We start from the raw sequence: 20,688 nt of genomic DNA, 5'->3' as shown, positions 1-20,688 counted from the left end.
TCATGTCAGTGAAATTATCACAAACTAATAGATGTAGTACCTCCAGGTACTTCAAGATAATGAAGCACCCTGGTCTCTGAATTATCTCTGGATTTAGTTTACTTTCTGTCCATGTGACTTGCTTCTCTTCTCGAAGGGCATATAACTGAAAGAGTGTGATGAAGGTGGTATCCAAATTTTCATTTGAACTCCCTGTCTCCCATTCTGTGACTTAACAATCAAAGACGAATTAATGAGTTTTATGAGTCAGAATTCTCTAACATGGTAATAATCATATAATCCTCAACAAAGCTATTGTGAAGGTCAAATCTGGATTATGTAAGTAAAACATATAGTAAGAACTCAGCAAATATCAGCCCTTCTTCCTTCTCTCCTCTATTAATAACAAGTACAGCTATCACTAAAAGAGCTGGCAGTGGACAATGAACTTTCAATGACACATTTTTTTGTCCACTGAAGTCCATAAACAAGATCCATGTCATCACCCACTAAAGATGAAGAAATTAAAATTCATAGAGGTTTGGTGTAGTCATCAAGAGCCCAAGGTGTCACTCTAATACACTTCAATTCAGATTCTCTATTTGTCTCTCATAAAAACTTTGTCATTTGTAGAGTAGCACTTACATTGAGTAAAATACATGTAAAATGCCTATTAGAACTTCCTGTTAAATAAAATGAAAAGAATTTAAGTCATTGTATTAGTTTGCTAGAACTGCCAGAACAAAGTACTGCAGACTGGGGGCTTAAACAGCAGAAATTTATTGTCCACAGTTCTAGAGACTCTACGTCCAAAATTAAAATACCAACAGGATAGTTCCTTTTAAAGACTGTGAGGAAAGGACCTGACCCAGGCTTCTCTCCTTGGCTTGTAGATGGCTGTCTTTTCTCTATATCTCTTCACATTGGCTTCCCTCTAAGCCTGTGTCTATGTACAAATTTCTCTTTTTTATGAGGACTAGTTTTATTGAATTAGAATCTACCTTTATGACCTCATTTTAAATTGATTACCTCTGTAAATACCCTCTCTTCTTTTTTCTCTAAAGTTTATTTATTTATTTTGGAAGAGACCGAGAGCACAAGCAAGGGAAGGGCAGAGAGGTGGGGGGAAAGACAGAATTGCAAGCAGACTGCATGCTATCAGCACAGAGCCTGACGCGGGGCTTGAACTCACAAACTGTGAGATCATGACCTGAGCCAAAACCAAGAGTCAGACGTTTAACTGACTAAGCCATCCAGGAGCCTCAACACCATATTTCCAAATAAGATCACATTTTGAAGTACTGGGTTAGCACTTCTACGTATGAATTTTGGGGAGATGCAATTCAACCATAAATTCAACCCACAAAGACAAAACTAAACAAAAGTCAACAGAGTGTTGGAAGATGAAATATGGACTGAAGGAGAGAAGATGTAAGAAATCTGAATGTCAAATACCCAGGGTAATGAATGGGATGCAAACAAGAAATGAGGGATTTCGTAATATAAAACACCAGAAAGGTCCTGAAATGGTACTAACTTATTCTTCCAAAGAGACAAGAGAAGCAAAAGCCTGAAACAAGACATTTAAGAATATGTATTAGGAATAGTTATATCCCCAAGCATTCTCTACTCCATAAACAGGATTTATTTGCTGGACAAATTGAACCATGCACATTATAAACCCAGGGAGGATTAGGGTAGAGGAAGCACCCTACTGAAAATCAGCTCAGCAAATTAAGTTAATGTTAACTTAACATTTTAAGTTAAAAATGGCATACTGAGTGACAAGACCCCCAACTCTTTTCTTCGCTCTGCTTTAGGAATGTTGGCAGTCAGGCAAATACTGCCTCAGGCAAGTAATTGGTATCTTGTTCTCTGGTCTGGCATAACTGACAAACTCCAGTAGGGGTAAAATTAATAAACATTGACACTTAGGGTCTCCTCAGGAAACTTCTAGATCCCTGGCCATTAGATCTTTAGTTGTTCAGCTTTGACCATGCACACAAAATTTCCAACCATGCTTTTTAGTTCCTCATTCTATTTTAAAAACTATTTTAAGATGCAACATATAGGGGCGCCTGGGTGGCTCAGTCGGCTAAGCGTCCGACTTCGGCTCAGGTCACGATCTCACTGTCCGTGGGTTTGAGCCCCGCGTCGGGCTCTGTGCTGACGGCTCAGAGCCTGGAGCCTGTTTCAGATTCTGTGTCTCCCTCTCTCTGACCCTCCCCCATTCATGCTCTGTCTCTCTCTGTCTCAAAAATAAACGTTAAAAAAAAAATTAAAAAAAAAAGATGTAACATATAAACAAAACAGTGCCTAAAATATAAATGAAATATACTCTGTGAAATATCACATAGTGAACACCTACATGGCCACCAAACAAATCAAGAAAAACTTCTAGCAACACAGAAGCCATTCCCCTCATGGCTTTCCCAAAGGCGACTCCTCCCTCCTCTTCTCAAATATAACTACTATTCTGTATTCTAACACCACAGTTTAGTGTTGCCTGTTTTGGAATCCTACCAGACGAATGTTTAGAAGATACTTGTTTTTATCTGGCTTCTTCTCCCCAACAGTATGCTTGAGAGTTTGACCTACAAATTCAGAAGCATCTGGAGGGTTTGTTTTGTTTTTACTGCTGTATAATATTCTTGGATGACAACACCACAACTTAATGTATCCACTCTATTGTCAATAGGTATCTACTATTTATGATTTTTTCAACATTATATTTGTGAGACTTATCCATATTGCTGAAGATAACTATAGCCTGTCATTCATGTTGTTGCAGGTATCCAGAGTCTAGATTTTTCAATGCTGTATAATGTTCCATTAAAGAACAAATTTGTATCAATTCTACTATTAATGGATGTCTCATTTGTTTTCATTTTTTGCCTATTATGAATGATACTTCAGACATTCTTGCATGTATCTCTTCTTGCACATGTCTAGGCCTCTCTGCTGGGTTTTTAACTAAAGTAGAAGCACTGGGTCATAAAGTATGCATATTCCAAATTTATACACAAACTAATTTTCCCCAGTTATTTTGTAACAATTTACCTTCCTGAAAATAAACTAAGAAAATTCCTATTTCTCCATATTCTCACCAACACTGGACAGTTTACAATCTTTTTAAATTTAGAGGGCCTTACTCTCAAAGAAAGTAAAACCAAGATCAACAGCTATTTGAGGGAAACTTCCAATGTGAAAATAAAAACAAAAATAAAAATGAAGACTGTAAAATGCATAGGGAAAACAGGTAAAAATACATTTAATATTTTAGTAGCTTCAGAGGGGTAAAATGCTATTAATCCCATATGGAAAAGGTTTTTATAGAATAGAGAATAAGAAACTACTAAAATTCAATAGAAGAACTGAGAGAAATTTTAAGAATTTCTCCCAAAAGCTGGGGGTCAGTGGGTGGAGAGAAAACAGAAAACCAGGGAAAGTTAAAAAAAAAAATCTCACAATGCTGCACTACTAATTTATAGGAGTTCCAGGAAGAAAGCAAAACAAAAAGTCAGCAAACAGTTGGAAGGAAATGATCAAAAAGCAGGTACAGGGGAAACTGCTAGAACTGCTGAACATGCATGCATTTTTAGATTCAAGGGGCTCACCACGTGCTCAGAACATGGACTGACACAAAACAAAAGCACATCAAGCCACAGTACCATTGAATTTTAAACACCAAGGATAAAAAGAAGATTCTAAAACACTCAGAGTATAAATCACAGACAATATAACAAAGGAAGTGGGATAAAAAATGTCAATAGGACTCTACAAGAGCAACATCGAGGTTATAACACAATAGGGAAAAAAACCTCAAAATCAACTGAGTCAGTCCAGGCAAAAAAAAGAGAACAGGGGCGCCTGGGTGGCGCAGTCGGTTAGGCGTCCGACTTCAGCCAGGTCACGATCTCGCGGTCCGTGAGTTCGAGCCCCGCGTCAGGCTCTGGGCTGATGGCTCGGAGCCTGGAGCCTGTTTCCGATTCTGTGTCTCCCTCTCTCTCTGCCCCTCCCCCGTTCATGCTCTGTCTCTCTCTGTCCCAAAAATAAATAAAAAACATTGAAAAAAAAAAATTTAATAAAAAAAAAAAAAAAAAAAAAAAAAAAAAAAAAGAGAACAAAAAAAATCACACAACAAAAAAGCATACATGGCTCATCACCATGATACACTGAGGTAAAAGAAGCTGCATGCATGTGTGGGTGTAAGAATATGGGTTTGTGTGTTATGGAAAATGTAATTGCTTTAATAATATTCTGAGAATCATTATTATTTCACCTGAGAATTCTCTACCTGGCCAAGACATCAACCCTGTGTGAGGGTAAAATAAAGACATGTCAGATGGTCAAGAACTCAAACACTGCACCCCATGTACACTTTCTCAGAAAGTTACAACAGGAAATGCTTAATAAAACAAAGAGGACACTGGATTCAGGAAACAGAGATAAATCAAGGTCCTGAGAAAATACATGTGCAGCAGGCCAAGACAATTAGTCCAGGATTAAGAAAACAGAACACTCCATAAGTTTATTCTTAAGGGAAAAAAAAGCCTAATAGATTAGCTGGCTTGTTTGATCTTATAGGAAACATGATTCCATGGGTTTTTGCAATTCTGTCAGGGAATTTGAAAAATTAATGACAGTTACATAATAGAAAACTAAGCACACCACAATGAGAGAGAGAGAGAGAGAGAGAGAGAGAGAGAGAGAGAGATGCATAAAAGAGCTTTCTACAGCTTCAGGGGAGAGAAGTTGTTTTAAAAAAAAAGCAAGAGTATTCATAGTACACTATTTGGCAGACAGGTATGTCATAATAATATAACTTGTGTTGGGATATGTCCATCTTGCTTGGAGAAAATGCTGGGAGAAGAGGAGGAAACGCAGACCTACCAAGATAAAGTCTACAGATAACATATAAAGTATATAAATCAAAAAATAGTATCATATTTAGATATATTGAAATAAAAGTCAGAAGAAAAAAGTTAAAAAGTTGAAAGTGGTCAGGGAACCTGGGTGGCTGAGTTGGTTAAGTGTCTGACTCTTGGTTTCAGCTCAGGTCATAATCTCACAGTTTCTAAATTCAAGCCCTGCCTCAGGCTCTGAGCTGACAACACAGAGCTTGCTTGGGATCCTCTCTTCCTCTCTGTCTCTCTCTGTCTCTCTCTCTCTGGCCTCACCAGTTTGCTCTTTCTCACTCTCTCTCAAAAATAAGTAATAAAAATTAAAATTAAAAAAAAATTTTTTTAAGTTGAAAGTGGTTCCCATTAAGGAGTGGGATGGGGCAAGGGACCTTCACCGACACTGTTATGTGCCCTGTTGTATTTTGACTTTTTAAACTATGTAAGTGAATTACTCCAGTAAACTTTTAATTAGGGAAGTAAAAATAAAAATAAAATGCTTGGTATAGTAATAGAACAAAGTAAGCATTGATAATGGCAATCATAACTTTTACTGTGAGTTAGATACTATGCTATATGCATTACCTGAATGACAGAATTTAATCTTTTCAATAAACCTTTTATGTTTTACAGGTAAGAAAACAGGGCCACTGAAAGGTTTTGTTACTTTACCCAAATGACAGAGCTAGCTAGTAAAGAGAAGAACCAAGCTCAGTCAGCCTTTAGAATGGGCTGTTAACCCCCAGGCTCCACTGCACATAGAAATGAAGGTGCCCATTATCACAAACCTAACGATCTTGCCACGAACTGACACAGCAAAGTCTTCTGATTCTAAATCCCATGTTTTCAATACATTCTGTTATAAAACTATGAAAATTAAATATTTCATTTTCAATGGAGGTATTTTCTAGAACCACAAAAATTAAAAATGTTTTGCACTTGACAACTAAGTATTTCTCCTCGGGAAATCCTTACTCATTTTGCTATAGCTGCAATGTCCCTATCAGCTTTCTTCAATCAGAAATATCTATCACCTCAACAAAGATAACTTTGAATAGCTTTCCACTGCAGCACCATTCAACCTGCTGCCAATAGGTTAACCTCCCCTTGGTACCCAAAACAGAAAGGTAAGGCAAGCATGAAAACTCAGAATGCTAGTACTAGAATTTAAAGCAGGCTTTGTCTCTGAAGCACCCATTAATAAAGACAGAGCATCATTTAGGAAATGAAGTAACTAATTAAGGAGACTGCACAAATAAAAATAATGAAAAAGAATCCATTCCTTTCAGCTATCAAGATTTTGACTGAAATTATGATATAAAAGAATTCACTAACCTTTTTTTTTTTTTTTTCCAGAAAGAGAGAGAGAGAAAGCATGAGTGGGGGAGGAGCAAGAAAGAGAATCTCAAGCAGGCTCCACATTGTGAGCACAGAGCCTGATGTAGGGCTCAAACCCACAAACTGTGAGATCGTGACCTTGTGACCTGAGCCAAAGTCGGACACTTAACCGACTGAGCCACCTAGGTGTCCCCAAAAGAATTCACTAGTTTATAAGGTCCATATGAACAGGCCTCTTCCAGATCTGACCTCATCAAACAACACCATTTCCTCTGTTTATTGACTAGACTCCAGCCACCATGGCCTTCTTTGTTGTTCCCCAAGTACATCAATCCCATCTCACAGCCTTCACACTTGCCCTTCCTTCTCTCTGGAACACACTCGCCTCAGGTCCTCATGTGGCTCAATTATCTACGGATCAGATCAGATACCACCTCTTCAAATAAGACTTCCCTGAGCACCCTCTAGCAACTAGACTACCCCATTCCAGTACATGTCTCTCATTGTACCCTGCTTTCTCTTCAGAATATGTCATTCTATTTGGACTCTGTATCTCTGCTCAATTTTTCATTGTTTCTGTCCTCCACTAGAATATAACTCCATAATTTGTCCACTGCTGAATCAGCAGAGCCTGGCACTGATTAAGTGGCAAATAAATATTTGAAGGAGGGAGGGAGGGAGGGAGGGAGGGAGGGAAGGAAGACAGGCACACTTTTTAGCATTCCCTAAGGTAGGAGCCAGCCAGGTTACACCTAGACCTTCTGAGGACATTGCCAGTGTCAGTACAAGTCCATTCCAACCTGCCCTGACATCATCAATATGGTTGGAAGTGAAATTAAGCGCTGTACAACACTCAGGTAAGAAAAGGGGACCCTGGCAACAATTAGCGACAGAGAAGCAAATGAAAATGGTACCCATTATGTGTAGGCAGTAAGTACAATATACTTAGAGAAGAAACATATGTTTTGTCTTCTAAAACAAATCAAGAGAACTTAGAAAGTAGAAAAAGATTAGTTAAAAACAAGCAACCATTTGGAAATTAGAATTTCAGATTCAGCTTTTGATGCCAGTGTCCAGGAATATAACTGATCTCTATTTTAAGAAGTAGAGTTGTCAGTGAAACAATTCAGAATGATAATTTAATAATAGCACTTTGGATGAGAGAAGCCATAAAATCACAAATTTCTCCTAAGAATTCCAAGCCTTAATTCACATGAGGCACCTTAAAAGGATGAAGTACAATTTGGAAAGATGTACAGTAACCCCTTCCAAAACTGAAGCAAGTTTTTCTAAGCGGAGAAGTTAATTCATTTCAGCCTAGCCTACAATACTCCAACAGAGACTGCAAAAATCCTTTGAACTGAAACTCCAGCATTAAGTGTGACAGTGAAACTTTGGTTTGTGATATGGGTGGGGCCAGAAGACCTACATGTCCCCTACCTCTTCTGAGAGGCAGAGGAAGCCCAGCCTTATCTAATGGCCTTACCTCTCTATCATCCAAAGCTCAGCAGTACTCCCACTGATCCAAACAAGGCCACCTAGGCTGAGAATTCTATGAGGGTCATAAATCAACTGCTCTCTTAGGGGACTGGAAGAGCAGAATGAAGCGTGGAATAATTAGAAAAGCTGAGATACCAGTATCAGTTAACATATCCCTCCACAATTAAGCTTAATGAATTTCAATTCTCCCACTATATCCTTTTTGCACTGAACATAGAAACATCAGGTAAGTCAGCCAATACAGTGGCACTAAATGGTACCTATTAGGGCTAACTTGGCATAAGACGAATTTCACATTTTCGAGTTGGGTGATACACCCTTCAAGGTCATGAGATCTCCCAATAGATATTTTATTAGTTAAGGCAGTGGTATTCCAAGTGTGGCCCCCACATCAGCAACATCAGCATCACCAGGAAGTTTGTAAGGAGTGAAAACTTCCAGGCCCCACCCCAGACTTAGAGATTCTGAAACTCTGAAGGTGGAGTCAAGCAATAAGTGCTTTGTCAAGCCCTCCAAGTGATTCTGGATGACCCTAATGTTAGAAGATCTTTGAGTTGGGATAACACTAGACACTCTGACAAACAAACCCCAAATATTCAGTGACTTAAATGCTTGTTTCTCAGTCACATAATAGCTCCCTGTGGCAGTGGACAACTTTTCTCCACATAATGGTCCAAGAAGCCAGCCACTTTCCATCTTCCTCTATCTCCTACTGGCCTTGGTTCTCTGCATATTTCTGGGTGGATAGTAAAAAAAAGAATAGAGAAGTCCCACTCTCATCTTAAAATCCCTGACTCAAAAGTAGCACATATCACACATTTCATTGATGTTAAGTAGTTAAGAGGTCAGATCTAGATACAAAGAGAACAAGAAAATATTTTCCCTGGCTGGTTACATGTCTTTCTGCCACAACTGCACTTGTCCATGGAATGAGCACAAATCTCCATTATGGCTATAGAAACTGCACTCTATAAACTCTGTGGGGCAGCCAGAGCAGAAATAGACAAAGCTCCCTGGAGCATACCCTCCGAAAGTAGTATCTTTTGGAAAATTTAAAGTATAGATATGATTGTTAATACAGTGATAAATAGGACTTATACTGCAGTTTATCAAATGTAAATGTATACATCAACTACTGGACAATCCAATTATCTAGTTAAAACTAGACAATCTAGTTATCTAGTTAAAATTCATGTTCTGGTTTGTAGGTCCTGGATGGAGGTGGAGATTCTGCATTGCTAAACGGGTCTCGGTAATTCCAATGCACTGGTTCAGGGACCACATATTGAGAGCAAGAATTCGGAGGAGGTTGCTTGAAAACACAGGTCAATTTGTTCAATATATGACTGTCATATATAAAATGCTAACGTCCTTACAATGGTCTACACAAACAGCCATACATGATCTGGTTCACTGCCCTCCCTGCTACTCCCTCAATTTTATCCCCACCTTGCTCACTTCACTCCAGCTATAGTAGCCTTACTGTTGGTCTTTAACACACCAGACACACTCCTGCCTCACAGTATTTGTAGTAATATTTCCTCTGCCCAGAACTGCTCTTCGCCAAAATGTACCTGTCAACTCCCTTCCCTCCTCCTTCAAGCCTTTGTTTCAATGTCGCCTTCAAAAGAGACCTACCCTGACCACCCAATTTTCAATTGTAACCCACCTCCTTTCCCATGTACTCCCAGTATTCCTTTCCCTGATCACCACTTCTTGATATTTTAATATGATACAGATACTAAGTACCCAAAACCATGCCTGGAGCATAAGAGATGCTCAACAAGTATTTGTTGAATGAGAAATTCAGTGGTCAGACCATAAAACCAGCCCCCCCCCAAATCATCATGGAGTGATAACTTCTAAGTCCCCAATTCTCCTGATGTTAAATCCCACCTTTATCAAGAAATGGTCAAAAGGAAAGGGAGTAGGAAAGGTTGGTTGGATCTGGTTCTTGAAATAAAAATATCCCCTGGAACACCAACAGGATACTGACTCATTATAAAAATGGTAGACAAATTTCTCTACTTCAAGCTGACATTCTGGGAACTCCTACTTTTTTCTTTGAGCCCCATTAGCGTTAATTAGCAGGTACCCTCTCGCTTACCACAAGCCACAAAGGAAATGGATGATAGCCTTCTTGAGAGTGTCTGACCTTGGAATCCTTTTACTCTTTGTGACCTCTGATGTTCCAAAAATTCACTAGATCCCAAGTGTTCCCTACAGACATCATCTAGACTACACCTGCACACCAGCTACAAAGAGACAAAGCAAAGTAGAATCTAGGGGCATACAGGGAGACCAGGCCAGTGGAAAGAAACAAAGCGGAATATAGATACAAGGTACAAGGAGGGAAAGCTTTAACTGCTGATAGGAAAGCCAGAGCCAGAGCCAGAGTCACCTATTGGCAAGGATTCTATCAGTTAGGTGCTGGAAAAGTCATGAGTACTCCACGTAAATCTAGGATATATAAAGTAAGTGTAAGGATAGTTTTAAAGTCCAAAACAACCTTCTAGATTGCAACACAGTGTACCTTAAAAGTGAAATGTTATAGTCCCCTCCACACACACACATGTACACACTCCAGATGCACACAGGCAGTATTTCATGAATCACAAGCATTGGTATTATATGTCTATAAAAGCTGACTTAAGAGACTACATTTTCAATCACGTGCTCTTAAAATAAGACAAATGCTGTAACTCCCCTGTGTTGCTGGGAGCTTCTGCTGATAGATCCCTGGTCTTCCCATTGCCATATATTTCAAATATAAAACACATGTGGTCACCACTGACATTCTGGGATTTGTGCTGCAAACCCCATTCTCTTTGCCACTACACAATAGCAAATACTTAAACTTTTTCTAACTTGTCTATGAAATGCCAATTCCTCTGCCAGCTTGCACTGTGATCCACCGTCATGGGGTAGCTGGAAGACTGTGGTCTTCCACAGTCTGTAAGCTGGTACACTGTGACTTAGCTGAGATGCCGCCAGAATGCACTCAGTGGGGAGACACTGCTGTTCTTCCCTCCTGAGCCAGTGATGGTTCAAAGCTCCAGAATCTTGACTCATTAATGCAGAACCACGGGTGTTAACAAATCCCAATTTCTATTCATTGTCCTTCTCTAGCTCCCTAGACTGAAGCCAGGGGTGGGAATAAGACTAAACAATGAATTCAAATAATAGGTCAGAGGATATTATCTAATCCAAGTCATCAAGTAGAAGAGAGGGCCAAAAGCCACAGGAGAGGCAAATAGGATGAATAGTAAAAATTGCACAGGGATGGATGTTTAATTCTTCCTCCATTTCCTCTTATTCTCCCTAAGGGAGTTTCAAAACCCTCGATTAATACAACTGCAGATCCGTCAAAGGAGTAGCTGGTGAACAAACCAAAAATAAATGGAAACTCACAATGAGAGATACGAAAGATAAGAGCATTATTTCTGTAGGTAATCCTTAGGCAACCAAATTTACCTCATTAATCTGAGTAACAGAAATAAGGCTGAGATCATTTTTTGTTGTGTAGTTCTATTAATATGTAAGCTTTTACAGCTGTTGAAGCAAAGCAGACATATTATTATTCTTACACTTTCCCAAACTATCTCTCCTTAGAGAAGACTCCCTCACTTGTACTCCGTCTTGTGTCTCAGCTCATAGGCTACCTTCCTTTACCCAAAGGTAACAGTTGCAAGATGTCCATGTATTTATCTGTTATGGACTGAATGTCTGCGTCCCCTCAAAATTCATACATTGAAGTCCTTCCCTGAAGTGTGATGATGGTACGTGGAGACGAGGCCTTTTGGAAGTAACTTAAGTCCTGAGTGTGGGGTCCAGGTGTAATGGAATTAGTGTGCTCTTATAAGAATGGACACCAATGAGTACTTGCTTGCTCTTTCTACCATGTGAGGACACAGCCAGAAGGCAGCTGTTATCTACAAGCCAGGAAAAGAGATCTCATCAGAATCCAACCATGCTGGCACCCTGATTTCAGACTTTCAGCCTCTAGAAATGTGATCAAATATATTTATGTTGTTAAGCACCCAGTCTGTGGTATGGTTATGGCAGCCTAAGCAGACTAAGAAAAAGTTTCTCTCCATTTTTTTAGTACATCGTCAACACCTGTCGAGGACCCATTCAGTGCAAATCATATTAGATACTATGAGCACATGAATGTTGATCATATATAGGTCTTGAAAATATCATACAGTGAGTGGTTAAGAGAATAATTCGGTACTTGTCTTAAAGGAATTAATTGAAATAGTGCATGTCAAATGCTTTGCACTGTGACTAATATGAGGTAAGTTTTGAAAACTATTATTTAAAAGAGTAAATGGAAGGGAAGTATTTTGGAAAGGTGGCATATCAGACTTCTTAACTACAAATTATAGAAATTGAGTTGATTTTAAACTGAGGGAGAATTTATTAACAGATATTAAATAGCTCTCAGAATCTCAGCATGGGCTACATCAGGCTAATAAGCTAGCAAGTGAATAACGATGTCCCTAATCACACTCTGGAATCAGTCTGATGGAGACCTCACAGCTACTGCTTCCACCAGGTGCAACTTTCATAACCTTCATATTATTTTGGATAATGCTGCGAGAACATCTGGTATTGTTACCTCTTCAGATTGTATGCAGCTGCCGCCACCTTCTCTGGTATAAATGCCTCATAGCACTAGTTTCTTTGTGCCCCACTTCCTAACTCCTGGATCTGCCTCCTGAATCCTAGCTGTCAAAATTGGTGGAAAAATAGAATATGAAGATCATCATGTCTGAAAGTGTAAAATTCGTAAAAGTAGGAAAGAGAAAATAAAATGGGAAACAAATAAAACAAAAAATAGTCACTAGAGTAGTAAGGGCAATGTTATATGAGGAATACATCTTGGGCTGATCAATGAAAGATGATAAACTCTGGGAGGGGAGTATTCCAGGTCAAGTGACAGGCAAATGAAAGACTGATGCAACAATGACCCTGGCTCAAGGAGCAGAAACAAAAGCCCAGTAGTGGGCTGTGGTGAGTAGAGGAGAAAGTGGCAAAAGATGAGGTCAGAGAAGCAGGCAGGGACTCAATTAAGTTGACCTTTATAGGCTGCTATGTAACAGTGTCCTTCCAAAAATTCATATGTTGCATAATCCCAATGTGGCTATACTTAGAGAACTTTTAGAAGGTAGTTAACATTAAATCAGGTCATAAGGGTAGGGTCCTAATCCCACCTGATTGGTGGCCTTTAAAAAGAGGAAGCGATAACTCTCCTTGCCTTCTCCTTACCTCTCTCAATGTCACATGGATGGAATCATACAGGATGTAGCCTTTCCAGGTTGGCTTCCTAGTAACATGCATTTAAGTCTCCTCTATATCTTCATAGCTTGATAGTTCATTTCCTTTTAATATGGAGTTATATTCCATTGTCTGGATGTATGACAGTTTATTTGTCCACTCACCTATTAAACACTGTGATTGCTTCCAAGTTTTGGCAATTATGAAGCTACTATAAATACCCTTGTGCATATTTATGTATGGTCATAGCTTTTCAATTCCTTTGCATATATACCAAGAAACTTGATTGTGAATCATAAAGTGTATGATTAGTTTTGTAAGCAACCATTGAATTAAATTCTAAAGTCTGTACCATTTTGTATACGCACTAGTCATGAATGAGAATTCCTGTTGCTACCCATTCTTGCTGGCATTTGATGTTGTAGTTCAGATTTTGGCCATTCTAAAATATATGCATTACTATCTCATTGTTTTAATTTGCATTTCTCTGATGACAAAGGATGTGGATCATCTTTTCATATGCTCATTTAACATTTGTATATTTTCCTTGGTTAGGTATCTGTTAAGATCTTGGACCATCTCTCACTGGATTTTGGTGTGTTTTTTTTTTTAAGTTGAATTTTAAGAATCCTTTGTATATTTTGCATAATGTCTTCAAGGAGCTTTATTCTTTTGCATTTTACAGTTAAATTTGTAATCCATTTTGAGTTAGTTTTTGTGAAGGATGCAAGGTCTGTTTATGGTTTTTGGTTTTTTTTTTTTTTTTTTTTTTTTGCACATGGATGTCCAGTTATTTCAGCACCATTTGTTTAAAAGACTATCTTTGTTCTATTGTATTGCCTTTGCTCTTTTGCCAATATCAGCTGACGGTATTTATGACCTATTTCTGGCCTTATAATTCTTAAGGTTGGATAGTATCAGTCCTCCAACTTTGTTCCTCTCCTTCAGTATCATGTTGGCTATTTCGAGTCTTTTGTCTATTCACATAAACTTCAGAATCAGTTTGTTGTTATCCACAAAGTAAACTGCTAGGATTTCAACTGGGATTGCATTGAAGCTACACATCAAGGTGAGAGCAAAATCTTCTCAATATTAAGACTTCTTATTCATGAACATGGACCATCTCCCCATTTACTTAGTTCTTTTATTTCTTTCATCAGAGTTTTGTAGTTTCCTCATATAAATCTTCTACATATTTTGTTAGACTTGTAATTATTTCATTTTTGAAGAAACTCAATAGTGGGACAGAGAAAGGGAGACACAGAATCCTAAACAGGCTCCAGGCTCTGAGCTGTCCCACACAGAGCCCAATGTGGGGCTCAAACTTACGAGCAGTGAGATCATGACCTGAGCTGAAGTTGGATGCTTAACTGACTGAGCCACCCAGGCATCCTTAAATGTGTCTTTATATTTAAAGTGAGTTTCTTGTAGACAACATAGAGCTGGGTCTTGTTTTCTGACCCACTCTGACAATTCCTGTATTTTATTTGGTTCATTTAGACCATTAACATTCAAAGTGATTATGGATATGATTTGGAGTAACACCTACCATATTTCTTGTTTTCTTTGCCCTTCCCCCTGCCAAAAATCACAAGATTTTTTTTGATATTTAAAAAATGGTTTAATTCCTGGAGGCAAATGGGGAAATGGTTTAATCCCTGGAGGCAAACAAATATCATAGCACTGTGAGGTACCCCCTATGACTGGATCTTTTTGGAGGTTTTAACTCTCAGAATTGTTCACACTGAGCCCCCATCAATTCATCCAGAATATCTGGACATCAGAACAAGTACAGCAGGAGAAAATAAGTGATAATAAGACCACTGTATTATAATACTTCATCTCAGAGATAATGGAAGCCTGAATCAGAATAACCGTGGGATCAAGTTAGGGACAGCTTCAAGACATGGTGAATAAAGAACCTACAGAATGTGATGAATGACTGAATTGGTAACATGAGAAAAATCTATGAAACCAACACAAGTTACATATTTTTTTTTCATTTATTTATTTTTTATAGACAGAGAGAGAGAACAAATGGGGGAGGGGCAGAGAGAGAAGGAGACATAGAATCTGAAGCAGGCTCCAGGCTCTGAGCTGTCAGCACAGAGCCCAACGCGGGGCTCGAACCCACAAACCACGAGATCATGACCTGAGCCGAAGTCAGATGTTCAACTGACTGAGCCACCCAGGCACCCCACAGGTTATGTATTTTAAAATACAATGGCAAGACAGGCACAGGATACAAATTCTCATTCTAAAAGGGAGAAATAAGGAAGAAGTGACAGATGTCAAGCAAGTCCAAAACTTAGCAGGGCAAACTACATTAGACCTAAAGACTCAAGAATAATCCTCTTTGATGTTCTGCTTCTGGACCCTCTGGGGCTTCCTGCTCTTGCAGAAATACTGAGGAGAACCTGTGCTCCCAGGTCTCTCTGCCTGGAGGGCCTGTCTCCACCACTTTGGTCAGCTCTGCCCCTATAGCTTTGGGAAGAGGTCAAATGGTCTGTTGAAAACAAGCTAATGGTTCCCCAATTTGAAACCAAATAGGCAGCCCAGATAGTCTTTAATTCATATTCAGGTCATTCTTCCCCTATTTTGAAGAGTAACAAACATTTGAAGCTAAATCACTCTATGATTCTGTCCTGTAAAATATAAGCAATCTCACAGCCTGTCATCATTTCTTCCCATTTCCTTCCTCTTCAGTTCAAAAAAGGTCATTGTCTTGCTGGGATGGCTAAGTCCATGGTTCACACATCCATACTAATCTCATGGATGGTTGACCATACCTTAGTGTTCTCTCAAACATGCCTTCTCCTTTTGCAGTATGGATAAGAATTGTCCAAATTTTTAAGATCTGGTACTTTTTTTTTTTTTTAACGTTTATTTATTTTTGAGACAGAGAGAGACAGAGCATGAATGGGGGAGGGTCAGAGAGAGGGAGACACAGAATCTGAAACAGGCTCCAGGCCCTGAGCTGTCAGCACAGAGCCCGACGCGGGGCTCGAACTCACGGACCGTGAGATCATGACCTGAGCCGAAGTCGGCCGCTCAACCGACTGAGCCACCCAGGCGCCCCACGGTCTGGTAACTTTTTGCTTAAAATTGTTTTTTCAAGTCATTTCTGTCCTCTTGTATTTCACTGCAAACAATCAGGAGGTACACCATTCCTTCAACATTTTGTTTAGAAATCTCCTCAGGTAGATACACAATTTCATTGCTTCCAAGTTCCACCTTCCACAAAGCACTAGGACACAAACAATGCAGCCAAGTTCTTTGCTACTTTATAACAAATACTGCCTTTCCTCTAGTTTCCAACAACATACTCATTTTTGTCTGAGAACTCATCAGAATGGACCTTACCATCCATATTTCTAAGTGCATGGCTTATAAACAACAGAAATTTATTTCTCACAGTTATGGAAGCTAAAATTTAAAGATCAGGGTGCCAGCACAGTCAGCTTCTGGTGAAATCCCTGTTCCAGGTTGCAGACTGCCAACTTCTCATTGTATCTTCACATGGCAAAAAAGAGCAAAGTAGAAGCAAGCTCTCTCATGATTTGAATCCCATGGGCACTAATCCCATTCATGATGAATATCCTCCCCTAGTGACTTCATCTAATCCTAATTACCTCCCAAAGACCCCCATTTGCTAATATTTTTACACTGGGGCATAAGATTTCAATATGAATTTGGGTGATGTGGAGGAGAACAGAAACAGTACATCCATAAGAAGCAGCTATTACACAGGGCACTTTAATATTAGAAAAAAAATGTATAAATGTAATTCACCAGATTAACAGATGAAAGGAAAACTCCACATGGCCATTTAAATAGAAGTATCAAATAAAATACTTGCTTTGGAAAAAAATCTATCAGGAAACTAGGGATAATAAGGAATATTTTTAATCTCATAAGGTGTAACCAAAAGCAGCCTACATTAGATTCAAGAATATTAACTTTAAAATTAAGAAAACAAAGGTATACATTGATCATCACTTTTATTAGCATCTTAATACAGAATCTAACCAATAAGATAATGCCAAGTATGCAGCCATTTTGGAAGAAAGTTTAGCAGTTTCCTACAAAGCCAAACATACCCTTATCATATGATCCAGCACACATATTCCTATATATTTACCCAACTGATCTGAAAACTTACGTCTACACAAAAATCTGCACACAAACGTCTACAGAAGTTTTTTCCTAAGTGCCAAAAGATGAAATAACTAAGATGTCCTTCAATGGGTGAGTGAATTTTGGTATATCTATACAATGGAATATTTTATGACAATTAAAAATACTGAGCTGCCAAATCATACAAATACATGGATGGGTCTTAAATGCATATAGCCAAGTGAAAGAAGCCAGTCTGAAAAGGCTATGTACATTATGATTACAGTTATAGGACATAATGAGAAAACTAAACAAAAAACCTGATAAACACATCAGTGGTTTCCAGTGGTTGAGGAGGAGGGAGTGCATCAGCTAGATGAAATGCAGGCAATTTTTTAGGTTGGTAAAACTATTCTGTAGGACACTGCAATGGTACACTGTGTGCTAGTCAAAGTCCAAAGAAATCACAGCACAAGAGAGTGAATCATAATACAAATATCAAAAAAATAATTTAGGAAGTAGGGAGTCTCAGGATGTAACTTAGATGTGAACAATCAATCCAATTACATTACAAATGTATGAAACTACTTCACTGAAAGGGGTGGGGATAAAAGGTTCTGACCTTACTACCACTAAGAAAGAAATGGGCTCTGTCAAAATGAAGTTAAAAAAAAAAAAAACTGCACATAAGTATGATATTCTAGTTAATAAAGTTATTTCGCATGGAGCTACAGGTTAATAATTCTGAACCCATTAGTCACACACACTGGACCTAAACAATTAAACAAATGGATACAGAAGCCAGATTTCGCACTGTTACAGTGAAAAGTAACAAGATAAGCAAGGGAAGAATGTTAGATTTATCTATGCAGTAGTTAGAATTGGAGATCTCAGTATGAACTCATGTTCCACTTACTATACATATATGATTAAATAATTACAGATATGTTATACTCACAGGTTAGTACACACACATATTTCCCTGTTCTGTCAGCTGAGAGGGTCTAGAAGCAATGACTCTCAGTAGCAATGAGTACACCCAGTGCCTACATCTTGATTTCCAGTATCTTCTCCATTTTCCAATAAATATACAAAGTTAACTTGGAGAGGATTGCAGTGCCAAAAAAGTGCTAAAAAATAAAATATAGAATAAGAGTATGTCAAAGGACATAGGAACCAACTAGGACACTCCCAATGTCTCAACTTGAAACAATATGAGCAACAAAATAAATTTAGTTTTGGATTATAAACCAAAATACAAGAATCCATGAATCTACAACAATGTAAATAAAGGACTGCATGAATAAATAAGTGGGGGATAATATACTTTCTGTGCAGAATTCCAAATAATTGATGTAAATATGTCACCCTAAAGGAAGACACGCATAACTCTACTTCATGGGCACACTACACATATGCACATGGTGACTTCTTTCCAAAGGGTACATTAAGATACCACTCTCAGTATCAGACAATCAGGTGGGCAAAAAGGAGGTAAGGATATAAAAACTTAAACCACATAATCAACAAGATAAATACTACTTATATCAAATTTTATGATTTGATAATAGAGAATACACCTTCCCAGGGGCACAAAGCACATTCACAAAAGTTGATCATATATTCAATCACAAAGCAGACATCAGTAAGTTCCATAAAGGAGAAATATTACCAGCAACCCTCTGTGATCATACTACTATAAAGTTAGAAATTATACATAGAACAAGGGGGAAAAAGTTTATTATTTTGGAAATAAAAAACTTTAAATCTTATATTAAGCAACTCTTAGATGAAAGGGACACTAAAAACAAAATTACAGAATTTCTTTTAAAATAATAAAAACATTAGTTGGCCATACTTTTGTGGGTCTAGTTCTGGGGTTTCTATTCTATTCCATTGGTCTATGTGTCTGTTTTTGTGCCAATACCATGCTGTCTTGATGATTACAGCTTTGTAGTAGAGGCTAAATCTGGGATTGTGATGCCTCCTGCTTTGGTGGTCTTCTTCAAAATTACTTTGGCTATTCGTGGCCTTCTGTGGTACCATACAAATTTTAGGATTGCTTGCTCTAGCTTTGAGAAGAATGCTGGTGCAATTTTGATTGAGATTTCATTGAATGTGTAGATAGCTTTGGGTAGTACTGACATTTTAACAATATTTATTCTTCCAATCCATTAGCATATGTTTTCACTCTTATGTGGATCCTGAGAAACTTAACAGAAGTCCATGGGGGAAGGGAAGAAAAAAAAAAAAAAAAGAGGTTAGAGAGGACAGAGCCAAAGCATAACAGACTTAAAAACTGAGAACAAACTGAGGGTAGATGGGGGGTGGGAGGGAGGAGAGGGTGGGTGATGGGTATTGAGGAGGGCACTTTTTGGGATGAGCACTGGGTGTTGTATGGAAACCAATTTGACAATAAATTTCATATTAAAAATTTAAAAAAATAAATACATAAAAGTAAACTTAAAAAATGAATCAGGTTTTGGATGTGGATATTTATCAACTACATATGGATCCACTAAGGGCTCTGTAGAAAGTTTGAGTTTTGTCACTACAAATAAAAATTAATATAACATATTTGTATTTTACATTGTCATTAAAATTGTCCTTGGAGTAAAAAAATAAAATAAAATAAAATAATAAAAACACCACCTAGCAAATTCTGTGGAATATATTTAAGAGAGAAAAGAGAAAAGTTCAGAGTCTGAAACACTTATCAATAAAAAGAATTAAAATAATCTAATTAAATTCTTATCCTAAAAAACAAGAAAGAAAAAAATGAAGTAAACCAAAGGAACACACAAAGAAGGAAATACTAAAGATAAAAGTAAAAACTAATAAGGTACAGGATAGAAAATCAGAAGATGTAACTAATAAAGCAAAATCTCTAACAAAGAAAAAAACACATGAGTCAATAGTTAACTTAATTCAGAAAAATATAGGGAGAAAATATAAATACAAAATATGAAATTGCAAGGGAAATAACCATTAAAATAGAAGAAATGCTTTAAAATAATAGGAGAGCGCTTTAGAGAAATAAATTTGAAAATCTGTATGAAATGCATTTTTTTAGGGACTTACAGTCTATGAAAATGATTCCATTAGTGATAGAAGAGGTAAACAGACCAATTTCCATAGAAGAAAAAAAGCAAATAAGAAATAGCTACAAACAAAATAAACACCAGGCCCTGATGGTTTCATAGGGGAGTTCTGCAAAATATTTAATGACCAGATAGTACCAACATTCCACAATAAGTTCCAGAACACTGAAAATAAAGGAAAATGATCCAATTCTTTTTATGGAATAAGAACAAAGCTTTTAGCCAACAGAATCCAGCATGGTAATATGAAAACAATACTCCATGACCAAGTAAGATTTATTCCAAATGTAAAGTTGGCTCAATTTCAGGAAATAAGACTTCATACTAATACTTCCAAACCACTTTGTTTCCATAAGTGGAGAAATTCTTTAACAAATTTTAAAACGTGTTTTTGGTAAAAATCACTCAACTAAACAGAACTCACCCTGTTCTTAAAATGAGTATTGAGAACATAAGTGGATATCCACAAAGTA

The 20,688-nt window shown here is 37.8% G+C and overlaps 1 long non-coding RNA gene across 1 annotated transcript in view; it reads right to left on the bottom strand.

Annotated features, from left to right (window-relative positions):
- Positions 1-20,308, bottom strand: part of LOC122239627 — a 34,864-nt gene extending 14,556 nt beyond the window's left edge. The window contains exons 1-2 of the long non-coding RNA XR_006218896.1: positions 20,196-20,308; positions 18,073-18,244 (exon numbers count right to left, since the gene is read on the bottom strand). This is a non-coding gene — a long non-coding RNA (uncharacterized LOC122239627). The remainder of the gene's footprint in view (positions 1-18,072; positions 18,245-20,195) is intronic.
- Positions 20,309-20,688: the final 380 nt, after the last annotated feature.

This window comes from Panthera tigris, chromosome B3, assembly GCF_018350195.1.
Source record: "Panthera tigris isolate Pti1 chromosome B3, P.tigris_Pti1_mat1.1, whole genome shotgun sequence".
NCBI classification, from domain to species: domain Eukaryota; kingdom Metazoa; phylum Chordata; class Mammalia; order Carnivora; family Felidae; genus Panthera; species Panthera tigris.
Note: the sequence above shows the minus strand (reverse complement) of the source record. Positions and strands in the feature narration are given on the sequence as shown.